The sequence below is a fragment of the Gopherus flavomarginatus genome, chromosome 3 (genome assembly GCF_025201925.1).
Source record: "Gopherus flavomarginatus isolate rGopFla2 chromosome 3, rGopFla2.mat.asm, whole genome shotgun sequence".
Classification (NCBI taxonomy): Eukaryota; Metazoa; Chordata; order Testudines; family Testudinidae; genus Gopherus; species Gopherus flavomarginatus.
In genome coordinates, this window is record NC_066619.1 from 150,642,890 (window position 1) to 150,657,376 (window position 14,487).

The following is a 14,487-nucleotide window of genomic DNA, read 5'->3' on the forward strand; positions in this document are numbered from 1 at the left end:
GAGCAAATGGTAGAATCCTAAGGGCATGTTTACACTGAATCTCAGAACATACCTCCCAGCCTGGCTCCATAGACTTGTGTTAGTGGAGCTCATGCTACTGCTCCAAGAATAGTTGTGTAGACAGCAGGGCCGGCTCCAGGCACCAGCATCCCAAGCAGGTGCTTGGGGCAGCAATCTGCAAGGGGCGGCAGTCTGTGTATTTTTGCCCCCAAGCAGCCTGCTGAATTGCTCAGCGGACGGCGGGGGCACTCTGTGTATCCTTAGGGTGGCAGGCGCGTTTCCGTGGCAGCTTCTACGTTCAGCTGTCCGCGGTGGTGCAGCTTCTGTCTTCTGGCTGAAAACAGAAGCTGCTGCTGAATTGCTGCCGCCACAGAAATGCGTGTGCAGCCCTAATGGCACACGGACTGCCCCCACCGTCCACGGTGGCAATTTGGCATGCTGCTTGGGGAGGCGAAAACAGTAGAGCCGGCCCTGGTAGACAGTACTTGGACATTGTGGCTCAGGCCGGAGCTCAGGCTCTCAAGGATGGAGCTCAGGGTCTTGAGTCCCTTCCCCGGGGTTCAGAGCCTGAGCTTCAGCACAAGCTGGAACAGCTACACAGCTCATTTCAGAGTACTAGTGCAAGTCCGTGGACCTGGGCTGGGAGGCTCACTCCCAAACGCAGTGTAGACCTGCCTGGAGAGCTGTGAGGAAGCTTAAGAATGAAGTATGAAGTTACAAAAATACTCAATCCCTCATTAAAATCCACTGTTATACTGGAGGATTGCGGGGTAGCAAATATTGTACCAATCTTAAAAAAGAATGGTGGGGTGATCCAGGGAATTATTTACAGGAGGATTCAAAGAAGGATTAAACATTTATATGGCTAATGTGAACATCCACCATTTTGCTTTTATTTATTTTTGATGTTTTTAATAGTAGGGATACAAACCTTCCTAGTTCAGGGAATAAGCCAACCACTAACTGACAGGGGTTTGGAAGAAATTTTCCCTTTAGACAAGTCATATAAAGGGAAAGTTTCTTCCTAATTATCAGCTCCAAATTGTCTTCCACCTTCCCCTGATGTTACTGGCTATTATCAGAGATGAGAGATACTTTACCAGATGGATCACTGGTCCAATCCTGTCTGGCAAATTTCTCTGTTCCAATATATACTTCAAAACAAAGTATTAAATCAGAGGTGCAAAGAAGCAGAGAAAAGGGTTAAACTAATAAGGCTTACACAGTTAGGTCTTACCAAAACTTGCAAGGAATGGAAAAGATTTAGATAAGTTCCACTTATCCCAGGTATTCCTACTTCTGGGCTGGGACGGTCAGACTGTCCTGCTGCAGTTTCTATCTGTCTGTCTCCCACAGCGCACCCCCTCCCCCTTGCCAGGGAAGCTGCTTCCCATGCATATCTCCCCACACTTTCCTGTCTTGGCAAGGATTTTTAGCCGGTCAGTGTCCTTTTGATCTTAGGCCCACAACCCTAGAAAAAATAAACCTGTTAACCTGGCTGGAGCCAGGCAGGTAGACACGTCTAATTCAGAGCAGACCTGCTGTTCTCTTAAGAACCCTAGAAGTATTTTCCCCAAGGATATCTCATCTTTAGCCATTGTTTTATTTCCTGTTTCCTCTCTCTAACAGCCACTTTTGATTTAACTCCATGAGGTCAGACAGAATAATATCAAGTAGATAAACTGAGGTACATATAATAGTTATATAAAATAATACAGGTATTTCTCTCGCTCTTTACAATGTTACGCTCAGAAATCCTTGTGTACCGATCAAAGATTGTATCCCTTAGGGGCCAGATTGGGAAGCCCATATTCACGTTTACTCATTGGGTGAGCACTTACTCGTTCAGACAGTGCCCTTGAAACCAGAAGGACTAATTGCATGAGTAAGTGTTCCCTGATGTGAGCAAGGGCTCTAAGTGCTTGTTTTTATAATGAATAAATGCTGCATAGCACTTACAAACACCCCCAGAAGAACCAATGATGCAAATACGAGAATGGACGTTTTTAACAGGCTACAGAATCCAGTCACACTTTTTGCTTATTGTTTAGAAAGTAGGCAAACCAGCGAGCAGATGAAATCGTTGAACTGATGTGAAAAGAGAACAGCTATTAGCTGTATCATTCTCTGACTTAAATTGAACTGGGTTTGCTTTGGAAATGGGGTGATTTTACATTCTTCAGAAAGACTGTATTAAAGCTGGGGGAAAACCTATCATGGTGATTGCTTCTTTTCGACTCCTCTAGCATGCATAGCTGTGCCAGCACACATTCTAGCCAATCCTTGTTAAAATAAAAAACATGCTGTCATTCGCAGGCAGGTTTCCATATGAACAGAAACAAAAAACTTGCTAGCATAACCCTCCACCTTGTAAAGAAATCTCTTTCTCTCAACAATTCTGGTAGGCAGTACTTATTTTTCTGCTTTTCATCTATGTCTGAATTTTGGAAATACTAACTTACGTATATTTTATTTCAGGAAACTCTTTGTTTTAGAAGGATAACTGCTCTAAAAATGTTGTCTTTGTGTCCACTTTGAGTCTGACTTGCTATATAGAAAAGTCAGCTACCTTTATGGTGGAATTACAAATGCCATGGCACTTTAGCTTGTTACCGAAGTGTGTATTTGCAACTTTGCATGTAATGCTAAGCATACATTTTTGTTTGTAATTTTAAGTTGTTGTCAGATGCTGTATTCTTAGGAACCTTTCAGGAAATGTTGATTTGATTGCAGATCATACGTGTCCTGTTTTCCACAGTAAAAAAAAAAAAAAAAAAAAAATCCAGCTGTTACTGGAGAAGGGAAGTTGACTCTTCCTTTGGGCGAGGAAGTCTTGATTAGTAAAGCAAGATGTCACCTGGATGAACTGCTGATATTTAACTCTGATTCTATGCTGAATTACTAACAGTTTCAGGAACTTTTTAAAATTCTTTTGTGTAAACTACAGTTATAGATTTGGGGTTTTTTTTTAAATCTGGAGACAGATGAAAGCCAGTAACGTAGGGAATTACCAAAATCTTGGTGCTCCGATAGAATTTAAGACATTTAGGTGACTATTATTGGTACAGTGGGTTGTGCAAGTTTGATCTTGGGTAAAATTTTTGAAAGTACATAAGTGACTTAGCAGCCTAAATCCCATTTTCAAAAGTGACTTAGACCCCTACAGAAGTCTAAATACCATTGGCTTCCAGTGATAGTTAGACTGCCAAGGGCCAGATATTTAGGTGCCTAACTTCCATTGAAATCAATGGCACTTAGGTGCCTAAACACCTGTAACAATCAGGCTCTTACTAAGTCTGTTTTGAAAATGAGACTTAGACGCTTAAGTCTAGCTGGTTGAAAATGTCATTGAAATATTTTTCCACCGGAAAATGCCATTTTGTTAAAAAATTAAGATTTTTCCATGAGAACACGTGGATTCAGAAATGGAAGTTTTTGACATCAGAATGGAACATTTTAATTTTTCATTTTGAAATATTTTTCATTTAAAAATTTATTTTATATTATATTATTGTAATTTATCAAATAAAAAATTGAAATTGGAACAAAACGTTTCAATTGCCTCAAAGCAATTTTTTTTAAAAAAAATTGTTTTATGGGCAATTTTTGAAATTGTTGGTTTTCTGATTCGAAATAAAAACAAGTTTTGAAGAGTCAGAATTTCTCATAGTATGGAAATTCCAAGTTTTGACCAGTTACACTCCTAAATCACTTACATGCTTTTGAAAATTTTACCTCTAGTCATGCTCTTTGTTGGAAGTGAACTATCAAAGATTTCCTAAGGCTGTGCGGTGAGGGGAGCAGGGAGGAAGAGAAAGAAGGAACAGTTTCTTATGTATAGTAGAAGTGAGAATATCCTTTTGGAACAAAAAAACTCAAAATGGATAGATACACAAATACACAATTTTAAATGGAGAAAACTTCTCTCTCTCCTCCAAACCAACCTTTGCTGATCGGCATTCTCTGGCCACCTCTGTGGTTCATCTGTTTTTTCTCCAACAGTTACAAACTAGTTAGTACAGCTTTCCTGTTTCAGCATTGTCATGAAAGTGAGCAGACAATATCTGATTATTATATGAGCTTTAAAAATAATGTAGAAAAATGAACCAGATGTCTGAGTATTAGAGCACTCAAGAAAAAGACTCTGCTGAGCTAAAGTAATGACAAGAAGTTACTAAATATCTGAGCTTTTTATGGCTTCTGCCCTGCTCCTCCCCAACACCTTCCCCATCCTGCTTACGGGGGACTGGTGCAGGGAGGCGTAGAAGATAGCTACACTCCCTCTAGTGGCTTTGCACCAGCAGAAATTCCCACTATACAGGGGAATCTCCAGCTAGTGGAAGCATCCTGGAGAACCCAGCCCTGTGTCACTATCCTCACTCCTCTATTGTTCTTTATGGATTGTTTGTTAAAAGGATTTTTAATGAGTATCTAATATAGAAAAACAATGCAAAATCTTTTTTCAAGGCAGTTATTTGAATTCCCTGTCTTCAGCTCCAGCTAAAATGTTGATATGGTGGCATATAATTGAGCGCTATCTGTCACTTCTCTAAACGCACTCTAAAAGTGTACTCAGCATTTCACTCTGCATAGAGGGATGGTTCGGTTTTCCTGCTTCTGGGCATGGCTTATGACATACAAGATCTATTCATTTCCATGTGCTGTGTGTGCCTTGTTCATCCAGGTATGCAGAAAGGCTTAGATGTTTCTTCTGTAGTTTATCTTCCATCCCAAAGTGTACTGAAGTCAATTGGAATACTCACAGGCTTAAAGTTGTGTGTGCTTAAGTACCTTGCTGAATCAGGGCCTAAACCCTGGCCTTATATGTATACTCAGGGTTTATATTTCATCCATGTTCTGGCATAGAACCTTGAACATTTATCTTCTGGTACATTATGATGTAAAGTTGGCAGAATCCCTAGAACCTCTGGCATAAAATGCACTGACTCAGTATATGCAATTTTTAAAACAATTCTAATTTATTAGTAGTTACAAAAACACACACTACAAAGAGAAAAATTGGCTATAAACCATGAACAACAAACCTGCTTCCCCAGATGGACTTTAAGTCCTTCATTTTCTACAGAACCTATCTCTACCAGGCTTTGCTATTTCTGGTAAGATTAGTTGTTCCACCCTGAATACTGGGTTTTCATCATGCCTGGCTCTTAAAGGGGCCACAAATTTCCTTCCTTGGTGGAGTTCATCCAGTCTTTCCCTGTGCCGAATCGCACTGTAGAGGCAGAGTAGAACATTTTGTGATTGATAGCTGTGGGAGGAAACCATGCCGTGGTTGTGCCTTTCTCAAGGCAAAGGGCCATCACCCCATCAGAGACCAAACTAAAAATATTCCTAAAACCTGCCCCAGGATGATTCCTTCCTTTAACAGGCAGAGGTAACATAATTTTGTCTTGTTTTTAAGGTGCCCTATTGCAGCTCCATCCACAATGACCATCCAAGAAACTCAATTTAGCTTGACTTCAACCCTTTTGTAGATGGGTGGCCCTGACTTGTGTCCCAAAAGAAATTAGATAATCATGTATTCTCTTTTAACAAGGCAAGAACGATGAAAACCCATCTTTAAGCCTCGGGATTCTCTTAAGGTCATTGATATGCTTGATATTGTTACAGAAATATTGCTGTGTGTTCTTCCTTTTGTGAGGTGGGGGTTACATTGGACTGGGGGTTCAGCTCTTCTCCGTGGCACACAGATGAATTGAGGTAGCACCCATACATTGGCTCCGCCATGTGAAATCTAATGAAGGGGTTGGCTCTGCAGTTTTCCAATAAGGCAGATGTCAGTCAGCCATATCAAACTGCAACAGATCGGCCAAATAGTTTGTTAAATTTGGCAACTGCCAGAAGTTTATTAAAATTTACTCTGGGAACAACGCCAGCCAAATGATTGGGCTAAATTCCAAGTCAGTCAAAATCCAGATTGTGAAAAGTTAAGATGATAAATAATGGTTTGCAACAGTTTGGGAACAATCTAGTTATTAGACCCTCCGATGAGAGGTTGTTAATCAGAGATAGACATTTTATAGAGAGGCACCGTCATTGTTCCATTCCCATATTTGCTAAGGGCTACAGCATGAGAGGCATCTCTGAGGCAACCAGCCGCGCTTTTTATACGTCGTACACATGTTCCTTGGAGCTGGGGAGAAGATGTGCTCTCACACACTGCAGAGTGGGAATGAAGGAAGAAAGTGGCTGAAACTTCCTGACAATTTTTTTGACAAGTTTGGTGTAATGATGTAATGCCACATGTGTTGACTGTGGGTATTGAACCTGAGACCTTTGGATCTTTAGGCATGAGCCTCCACTTCTTGAACTAAAATAGCCACCTCTGTTAGCCAGCATGGCCTGCACCCGAAGGGAACAGGGAACTACATGATGTGTGCTGTTTTGGGATTCTCTGGTTTTCAGCTGTCCATAGCTTACGAGGTGGGAGAAAGCTGGCCAACACTTAGTTTTTCCAGTGTGAGCAGTGTTTCTCCCAGCCTCCTCCATGTTGCAAACACAGCTTGGAAATGGTGCAAATGCCAGGCAATTCCTATGAAACACTCTAGGGAATTGGGAGTTTCCTAGAGAGTGGTGGGAGTTTGACCTCTTCCACCCACAATTCTCTTAAAAGAACGCCTTAAAATGATGCCTGCTGAAAATCTTCCAGAATACAGCTGGCAAGGAGAGGTGCTGAGACTTATGGGGGACATATCGGGCGCACTGAAGCTCAGTGAGTTTAGCAGAGCGATAGTGTGTCCAGGCGCCTTGACCACAGTTCAACCTGACTATTGTGGATGTGCCCAACTGTCTGTGCTTTGAGCTGTGAAAAACTTTACAAACGGCAGCATTGTGGTGTGAAGGTTGTAATTTAGAGGGTGTCATTAAGATAAAATACTAGCTCATTCTGTAAAGTAAAGCTCATGTTGAATTATATCGGGTGGAGGGACCACACACAGCATCTAAATGGAGATACCTTCTGTTTTGGAGGGGTCTGGTTAGGATTTGAATCATCTCCCCCTAAGCATTTGTTTTTCTTAGCCTTAATTTTGAATGGCTTGACATTCACACTTCTTTGCCTTTCAGCATTCTAATAATGTTATTTTATCCGGACAGAGTAAATGCTGCAAACAAAAATCTCCCTGGATTGTAAGATCACTGGGACAGGGTCTGTCCTCTTTGTTAACTACCTGTAGGGTGCCTAGCACACAGAAGGCCTGACCTTTCATTGATGTTCTGTAATAGAAAGAATAACAAAGCTTTTTTTTTCTGGGAATAGTATTTTTTGCTTTTTCTTGTGAAAAATGTTTCTGATATTAAAACCAGCTTGTTTATTGAAGGACGTCCAGAATGGTAGCACGTTTGCCCCTTTACTGCCTGTGTCAGAGAATTGCTTCAAGAAACATTTAGGCTGTATCTCATCTGAGCAGAGTATGCTCCTGGCCTCAGAACTATAATCTCCTCTGCAACTCTAGCAGACAATGCAGTCAAGATAAAGTTACAGCCCTATCTCACTAACGGGAAACCAATTAAATTAGTAGCACAAGAATATAAAGAGTATTGATGGAAGGAAAAGCAACGTGTTCTACACTGACTTTTTGTGCCTCTCAGAATTAGAAATCCATTACAGTATGTTGAATTTAAAACCGTTGTCTTGACTTCCAGTTTCCTCCCTGGACAAAACTCCACGATAATACTTCCATGGTCAACGACACACTTGTGGGGATTTTTTTATTGTTTTAAGAACCGCATTATATCTTTATTTGGGAGGAAAAGACCCGACCTTAACTGTTACTTATAGGAAGAAAACAAAATAATTGTCTCTCTGTGGGAGGAGTCAGCTACAGAGCATTTTAACACACAGCCACAAGCAGCGACTTCTCCTTCTCCTTGGGGTTACGAAGGGCAGTGCATAGTTTGTCTTTGGTGAAGAACTCTGGCTCCAAAGGTTAAGAAGTCTCTGTACAGTAAGTTTTTTTTCTCTCTTCTCCAAGGGTATGGCATATGCTATTTATACTTCAATTCTGGACAGGAAATTTTCATAACTAGCCTTTATCTGCATTTCAGTGCTCTGTTGATTCCAGACCAAGTGTGGTAGAGTTTGAAGTGTCCAGGGGATCAGGGCTGCGTGTCACTGAGAGAGATCAGTATTCTTGTGCATAATTTATTTTAGTAGCTTTGTATCCCTTATCTAACCTGTCCTACTGCTTTGTGAATAGAGCAATTATTGCTCCAGGGACAAACCTCTCAGAAAATGAAATATGGGACAGAAAAGAGACTTCTTAATTTTTGTTTAATTATTGCCTGCAGTCAGACCCAAAACCAAAAAAGCTGGAACAATGGAGAAAACACTTTTTAAAGGTATGGGGGTGCTTTCATTTTACATTGTGATGGCAAATGTTCTGTTCTGTGTGTTCATGTTACTCAAACTAACCATATTACCTGTATAGTTTCATGAATGCATTTGGGGCTTTTATGGATTGCACACTAGGAGAAAGGGCTGAGTACAGTGAAGGTACAGTAAATTTATCAAAGGATTGCCTTCTTTCCCCTACCTTCTGTTCAAATTCCTACCCCTCACTTCTGGACAGACAAGGAAGACAAGAAAGACAGGACTCCCTTGGAAGAGACTTGGGGGGAAAATCCCTGGCCAGCCAGTTAGAAAAAGTCTGTAAAGATTTTTGGAAGATTTTCTCACCTACTGAAGGTACGTTTATGTTCTTTGCTCCCAGCGGGTCTGATTCTGGACCCCTTACTCATAGGGGTAGCACCTCACACCATAGTAGCCCAACTGGCTCCATTTTTCATGTGGGCGTTGTGCATTGAACTGCTGCATTTTGTTAGAATGTTTTAAAAATTCAAGTAAAATGCCAAGTGCTTCAGGGTACAGTACAGTCCTAGCCCCTGGAGGTTTGGCTGAGTGACATGAGCTGGGAGTTGGGGGGCATTATTACTTCCTTGCTGATCTTTTTACTCATAGATACTGACATGTGCCATTCATCAGTTGAGGTCTCTCAAACACCTTGCGCCTCCCCCCCACTCCAGATTAATCACAGCTTCTCTCATCCTGAGTCCTTTTACCAGGATTTCAGAAGCTTTAGGGGGATAAAGTGAGAGACTAGCAGCAGTCACTTGGGGCAGTGGCAGAGCTGCCAGGGCCCGAGAGCTGTGGTGTGAGTGGCAGTCACTGTAGGAATTACTCTGCTGAGCCCGTTAAAATATTTAGCATTCTCTGTGTCCCAGGGGCTGGGAGTCTGCCCTGCCCTGCCCTGCAGGTAGCATTCCATGTGTCATTGGATCTTCAGTGGAACAGCTGCAGTTTTACTGACAGCATTTTCCTCTGGGCTGACAATGACTTCACAGTGATAACACTAGGTCATGTGATAAATTAGTATTCTTTATACTGCAGAGGGGGGCGGCTTCAGACCCCAGCACTCCAAGCACTGCTTGGGGCGGCATGCCGCGGAAGGCGCTCTGCCGGGTCACCGGGAGGGCGGCAGGCAGCTCTGGTGGACCTCCTGCAGGCATGGCTGCTGAGGGTCCGCGGCTCCGGTGGTCAACCAAAGCCACGGGACCAGCGGACCCTCCGCAGGCATTCCTGCGGGAGGTCCATCGGAGCTGCCTGCCGCCCTCCCGGCGACCAGCAGAGCACCCCCTGCAGCATGCCACCCTGCTTGGGGTGGCGAAATTTCTAGAGCCGCCCCTGGCAGTAGTACCTAAAGAACCTGATCAAGGCCCCTTTGTGCTAGGGGCTGTACGCCATAATGAGAAGCAGGTCTCTGCCCCAAAGAGCTCACAGTCTAAACTGAGGGGAACCTGCTCACCAGAAGGCACAACTTTGGGAATTAGAGGCATTTGTACCTCTCATGGAAAAGTTGTTGTAGAGAGGGTGGAGAGGTTGTGGACAGTCCCAGTATATCTACTGGGAAAGCCATGCACAGTTTCACAGCCCCCAGCTTGTTCTCAGGGATAGCCATCAGCTCTGTGTGGCCCTCTGACCCTCTTGGGAGCTTCCATTGACTCTGTTCCATGCTCCTGAGACCTAAATGTCCCCTCCAAGCAGTGAGTCCCACTCAGATTTCCACTGGGAATCCTGCTTTCTGTGGAGGGAAGGAAGCCAAGCTGCCCTCCTGTTTCCATCCCTAGAACACTCCTCTGGGTCCACAGAACCATGCAGAAGGTCCCTGCACTGTTTGGGGACAGCAGGACTGTGGCTGCTCACTCTACCCCATAGCAGAGGGTTTGGCCTGCAGTTCTCAGTTTGTTTTTCTTTCTGTGATTCCGTGGTTGGTATTTGGAGCCAAAATTCTGATCTGAAATGCATGGCTCTCTACATCATTTTTAACCTCCTGAGACAAATCCCTTGTCATTTGAAATGCTTCTAAAACGCCACATGCTGGAAGGAAGCAGCAGGGTGTGTGTGTGTATTACCCAGTATTCCATGGAAACAAAATGTGGTCCAGATTCCGCCTCTGAGCAGTGCCTTGTGCTATGAACAGACCCATTGATTATAGTGAGGCTATTCGCAATTTAAGGCCCTACTCACGTGGGTCAGGGTGGCTGCATCTGGCCCTATGCTGAGAGCAATGCTGTGCACTGCTCTGTGTATGGCATGCAAAGTATATGAAAAACATAGGGGACTACCTGATTCTGTGGTAAGACTGTTACAGTGATCCAGGAGTTCACGTTTGTTACTGGCTTGGTGATATCTAATCAGAGAGTACACCATCAGTTGGGGGTGTCTGTCCTGTTTCTGGCAGTCTGCCCTGAGACAGGCAGTCTCAGTGGTGAGCCAGTCCAGACAGCATGATGGTAGTATTAGTCTATCTGAAGCAAGCAGCATTAATGAAATCCCATTGATCATGGCTAGCGAATGAAAGTGTTGATGCTCTAATTTAATTTCACCCAATATATGCAGGAACATTTCCCCTATTACTCTGTGCTATTAACTGAGACCTGGAAGATCAGCATTTTGGTACCCTAGCTCTTACACCGAAGGCAATGCTGGTAGCCAATTCTATAGTAAAGTAACTAAAGGTTTATTAGCTAAGAAAAGAAAAGGAAGGTTTATTAGCTAAGAGTTATTGAGAGGTTAAAGCAGGTAAAATATATGTATAGGTGACTCACAATCCATAATTTCAAATGATAGCAGAGATGTAGTAATCTGCCAGTTTCCCAAAAGTCTCTCAGGGCTACCCAGAATAATCCTGTGGATCTCTGTCTTCTTGTTCAGTTAGAATCCAAACTGTCCCAAGGTGAAGCATCTTTCCCTGAATCCATACTTACAGCTTCTTCTCCAGAAAACAAGCTGCCAGGGTCACTACCCATGTGAGTTCTTCCTTTGATGATGAAGAGTGAGGAATGGTTTTAGTCTTTGACCTCCAATCCTCACTTGTTTTGAAATTAGCACTTTTCTGTTAAAATACTTCATTTGCATTCCACAAGGCTTCTTTCTTGCATGGTAGGTTATTTAGTTACAGGGGCGTACACAATGTAAATGTTTGCTATTATATTATAATGAGATATAGATCAATGAAAATAATGTCAGTAACATCTCATTAGTTTTCTTGAAGTTTAAACAGTAAATACACTCTTATAAATTTAACAATCACTTTGAGCTATACTAATACACAAGTAAATTGGCCTGGGGCTTTGGCATGAGCTGGTACCTGTTCTATCAGAATCACAAGTATACCGGACCCTTGCTAGAATGCGCGTCTATATAGCGCAAACGCGCATATAACACGGTCATGGCCGTGGATCCCAAATTTAATTACTTTAATTATAATTCATTTTAACGTGGTCCCTGCGTTAACATGGTACCGCGCATGGCTCCCAAATCTCACATTCTAGCGAGGGTCTGGTGTACTTAATACAATTAGATATCGAGCACCACAAAACACACAGGCATTCGTATGTCATTTTATGGAAAACCTGAGATTGCAGTGCACGTGTGCTGCAGCCCAGGCCCCCAGCTGGTGCAAATTTGCATAGCGCCAATGAGATCAGTGGAGCTGTTCTTATTTACCCCTGCTGAGGATCTGGCCCTACAGGTCTAAGGGTAGGTCTACACTGCCGTCAGAGGTGTGATTGCAGGGGTGAGGAGGACTAGCTACCCTCTGTGTTCCTCCTGTCCATATGTGGGTGTTATCACTGTATGCACTGGAGACATTGCTGCTCCTGTTAGTGAGAGAGGGTGACACTTCCCTGATTGATTCCTGGGGGCCTTGAGGTCTGCACTCAGGGTCACCTGACTGTTTCCCCAGCTAGAGTCTCTCCATGTTCTGTAATCTGCTACACGTCTTGTCCTCCTAGAGATCCCCCCACAGTTCCTGCTCTAAGCTTGTGGGCTGCTGCCCAGAAAATGGTACCCTGTCACAGAGACAAGTGGGTAGGCCTGGCTCCAGGCACCAACATTCCAAGCAGGTGCTTGGGGGGGCAATCTGCAAGGGGCGGCAGTCCTTGTGTTTTTGTCTCCAAGCAGTGCGCCGAATTGCCGCCGGACGGCGGGGGCAGTCTGTGCGCCGTTAGGGTGGCACGTGCGTTTCCGTGGCAGCAGCAATTTGGTGGCAGTTTCTATGTTTAGCTGTCCGCGGCAACACAGCTTCTGTCTTGCGGCTGAAGACAGAAGCTGCTGCTGAATTGCCGCCGCCGCGGAAACGCGCGTGCCGCCCTAAAGGCACACGGACTGCCCCCCCCCAAGTCGTGGCAGCAATTCGATGTGCTGCTTGGGGCGGCGAAAACAGTAGAGCCGCCCTGCAAGTGAGTGGACGCTCCTTTCATTTCCTCCTGCCAGCTGTGCAAGCAAGGCAGCAGAAATAGCACTTGTAGCCTGCAGCCCTTGACTGATCTAATAGGGCTGCTCAAAAAGTTGGACTAATCAAGGAAGCTGATATATTTAAATGAGCAGATGTGACATGTTGTGGGCAATAGGGGACAGTTATGTCCTGTCTGTCTTCCCCACACGCGCTCTCTCTCTCTCTCTCCCATACAGCACAGGTCAGCGTGATACCATGATGGAGTTCCCGCAGCATCCATTTCTCTCTTGCTATTGGAATGCTGGTTCAGTGAACAAATCAGTCAGACGATAGAGTATCCTTGAAGTGCATTTAAAGATAGATGTCTAACAAATGAGATTAAAAAATCCAAAAGAAGGAGACCAGGGAGCAGGGCCGGCTTTAGGCCTATTCCACCAATTCCCCCGAATTGGGCCCTGCGCCTAAGAGGGCCCCATGCCCAGTGAGAATCCCTTCCCTGGCTAGAGGCGCCTTTTTAATTTTTACTCACCTGGTGGCGCTTCGGGTCTTCGGCGGCACTTTGGTGACGGGTCTTTCAGTGCCACTGAAGACCTGAAGCGAGTTAAGGACCCACCACCGAAGTGCTGCCGAAGACTCGGAGCACCGCCTGGTGAGTACAAGCCCCACGTGTTGTTTTACATGAGTGGGTTTTTTTTGTTTGTTTTTTTTAAGTCATCCCTTCCGGGGCCCTGTCGAAACTGTTCGAATTGGGCCCCGCACTTCCTAAAGCCAGCTCTGCCAGGGAGGAGGGGACCCCCTAGACAAAGAGCTGTATGTTTGAGCAAGCATAGCCATAGATAGGTATTGGAGGGTCAACCAAAGCCCTAGCCTGATGCCTCTTTGAGAACTAAAACGGTGTGTTTATCTAAGACATGGAGATGTAATTTCGGTTTATGCTCTGTTAGCACAACTAATCCTTTCACTGAAGTTCGGCGTATGCCAATGCAGTCAATGGACTGATTGTGCGAAGTGAAGCATACGTACACAGTGGATTTTTATGTACTACATCCAACCATTTCCTGCCCTTGCCTCACGGCCCACTCCCTTCTTTCCGTCCTTTGGCCACATATGTTCGAGAGTTAAAAATGCCCAAATTAATTCCTGGGCTTTGAATAGCTCTCTTGCATTTCAGGAGACCTGCTTTCATAGCGCATCTGTAGGAAGCAGCTGCACTACAGCCTTTCGCAGAAGAAAAGGCAAATTGAAGAGGTAGGCAGTTGACAGATGTGAAAGGAATGAAGAGGTGTTACCATGTTGACAGCACCTAGTACACTATGTGCATTTTCAGTGTGAGTGACGGGAAGTCAATTACAGAAGAGATGATTATGACCAAGGAAGGATTAACTGGAGCTGGGTGAGCGGCTCTTGAGAAAAGATCATTGAGAAAAGGCAAGGAGAGTTTGATCCACAAGCTCCTCTCCGCTCTCTTCCTGCTGCTCTGAATATCTTCATCTATTGCAACAATTCTCCATTGGAAATCACTGGCATTTTGTGGGAAATCTTATAAATATTTTATCAGCAGTTCAGTGTCACTGAAAAAGTAGAGCTGTATTTTTACAACCTTCCCCGCAAACAAACCCACACACCTAAGTGACACCGCACAGCTGTTAAATACTGATTAAAAACTAAAGGGCCAGTCATTTCAGTGGAGAATTGCTGTTGCACAAGGCACCAGGGACAAGAGAGAGAT

The 14,487-nt window shown here is 44.0% G+C and overlaps 1 protein-coding gene across 3 annotated transcripts in view; it reads left to right on the forward strand.

The window, feature by feature from the left end:
• Positions 1-14,487, forward strand: part of CSGALNACT1 (chondroitin sulfate N-acetylgalactosaminyltransferase 1) — a 95,258-nt gene that overhangs the window by 35,597 nt on the left and 45,174 nt on the right. The window contains exon 1 of one of the 3 annotated variants that reach the window (XM_050945026.1): positions 2,316-2,401. The exons of 1 other annotated variant lie outside the window; for it this stretch is intronic. The gene's annotated coding sequence lies outside the window, so the exon portion shown is untranslated. Of the gene's footprint in view, positions 1-2,315; positions 2,402-7,900; positions 7,968-14,487 lie in introns of those variants that run through there. One more of the 3 variants, XM_050945027.1, reaches the window with a different exon arrangement.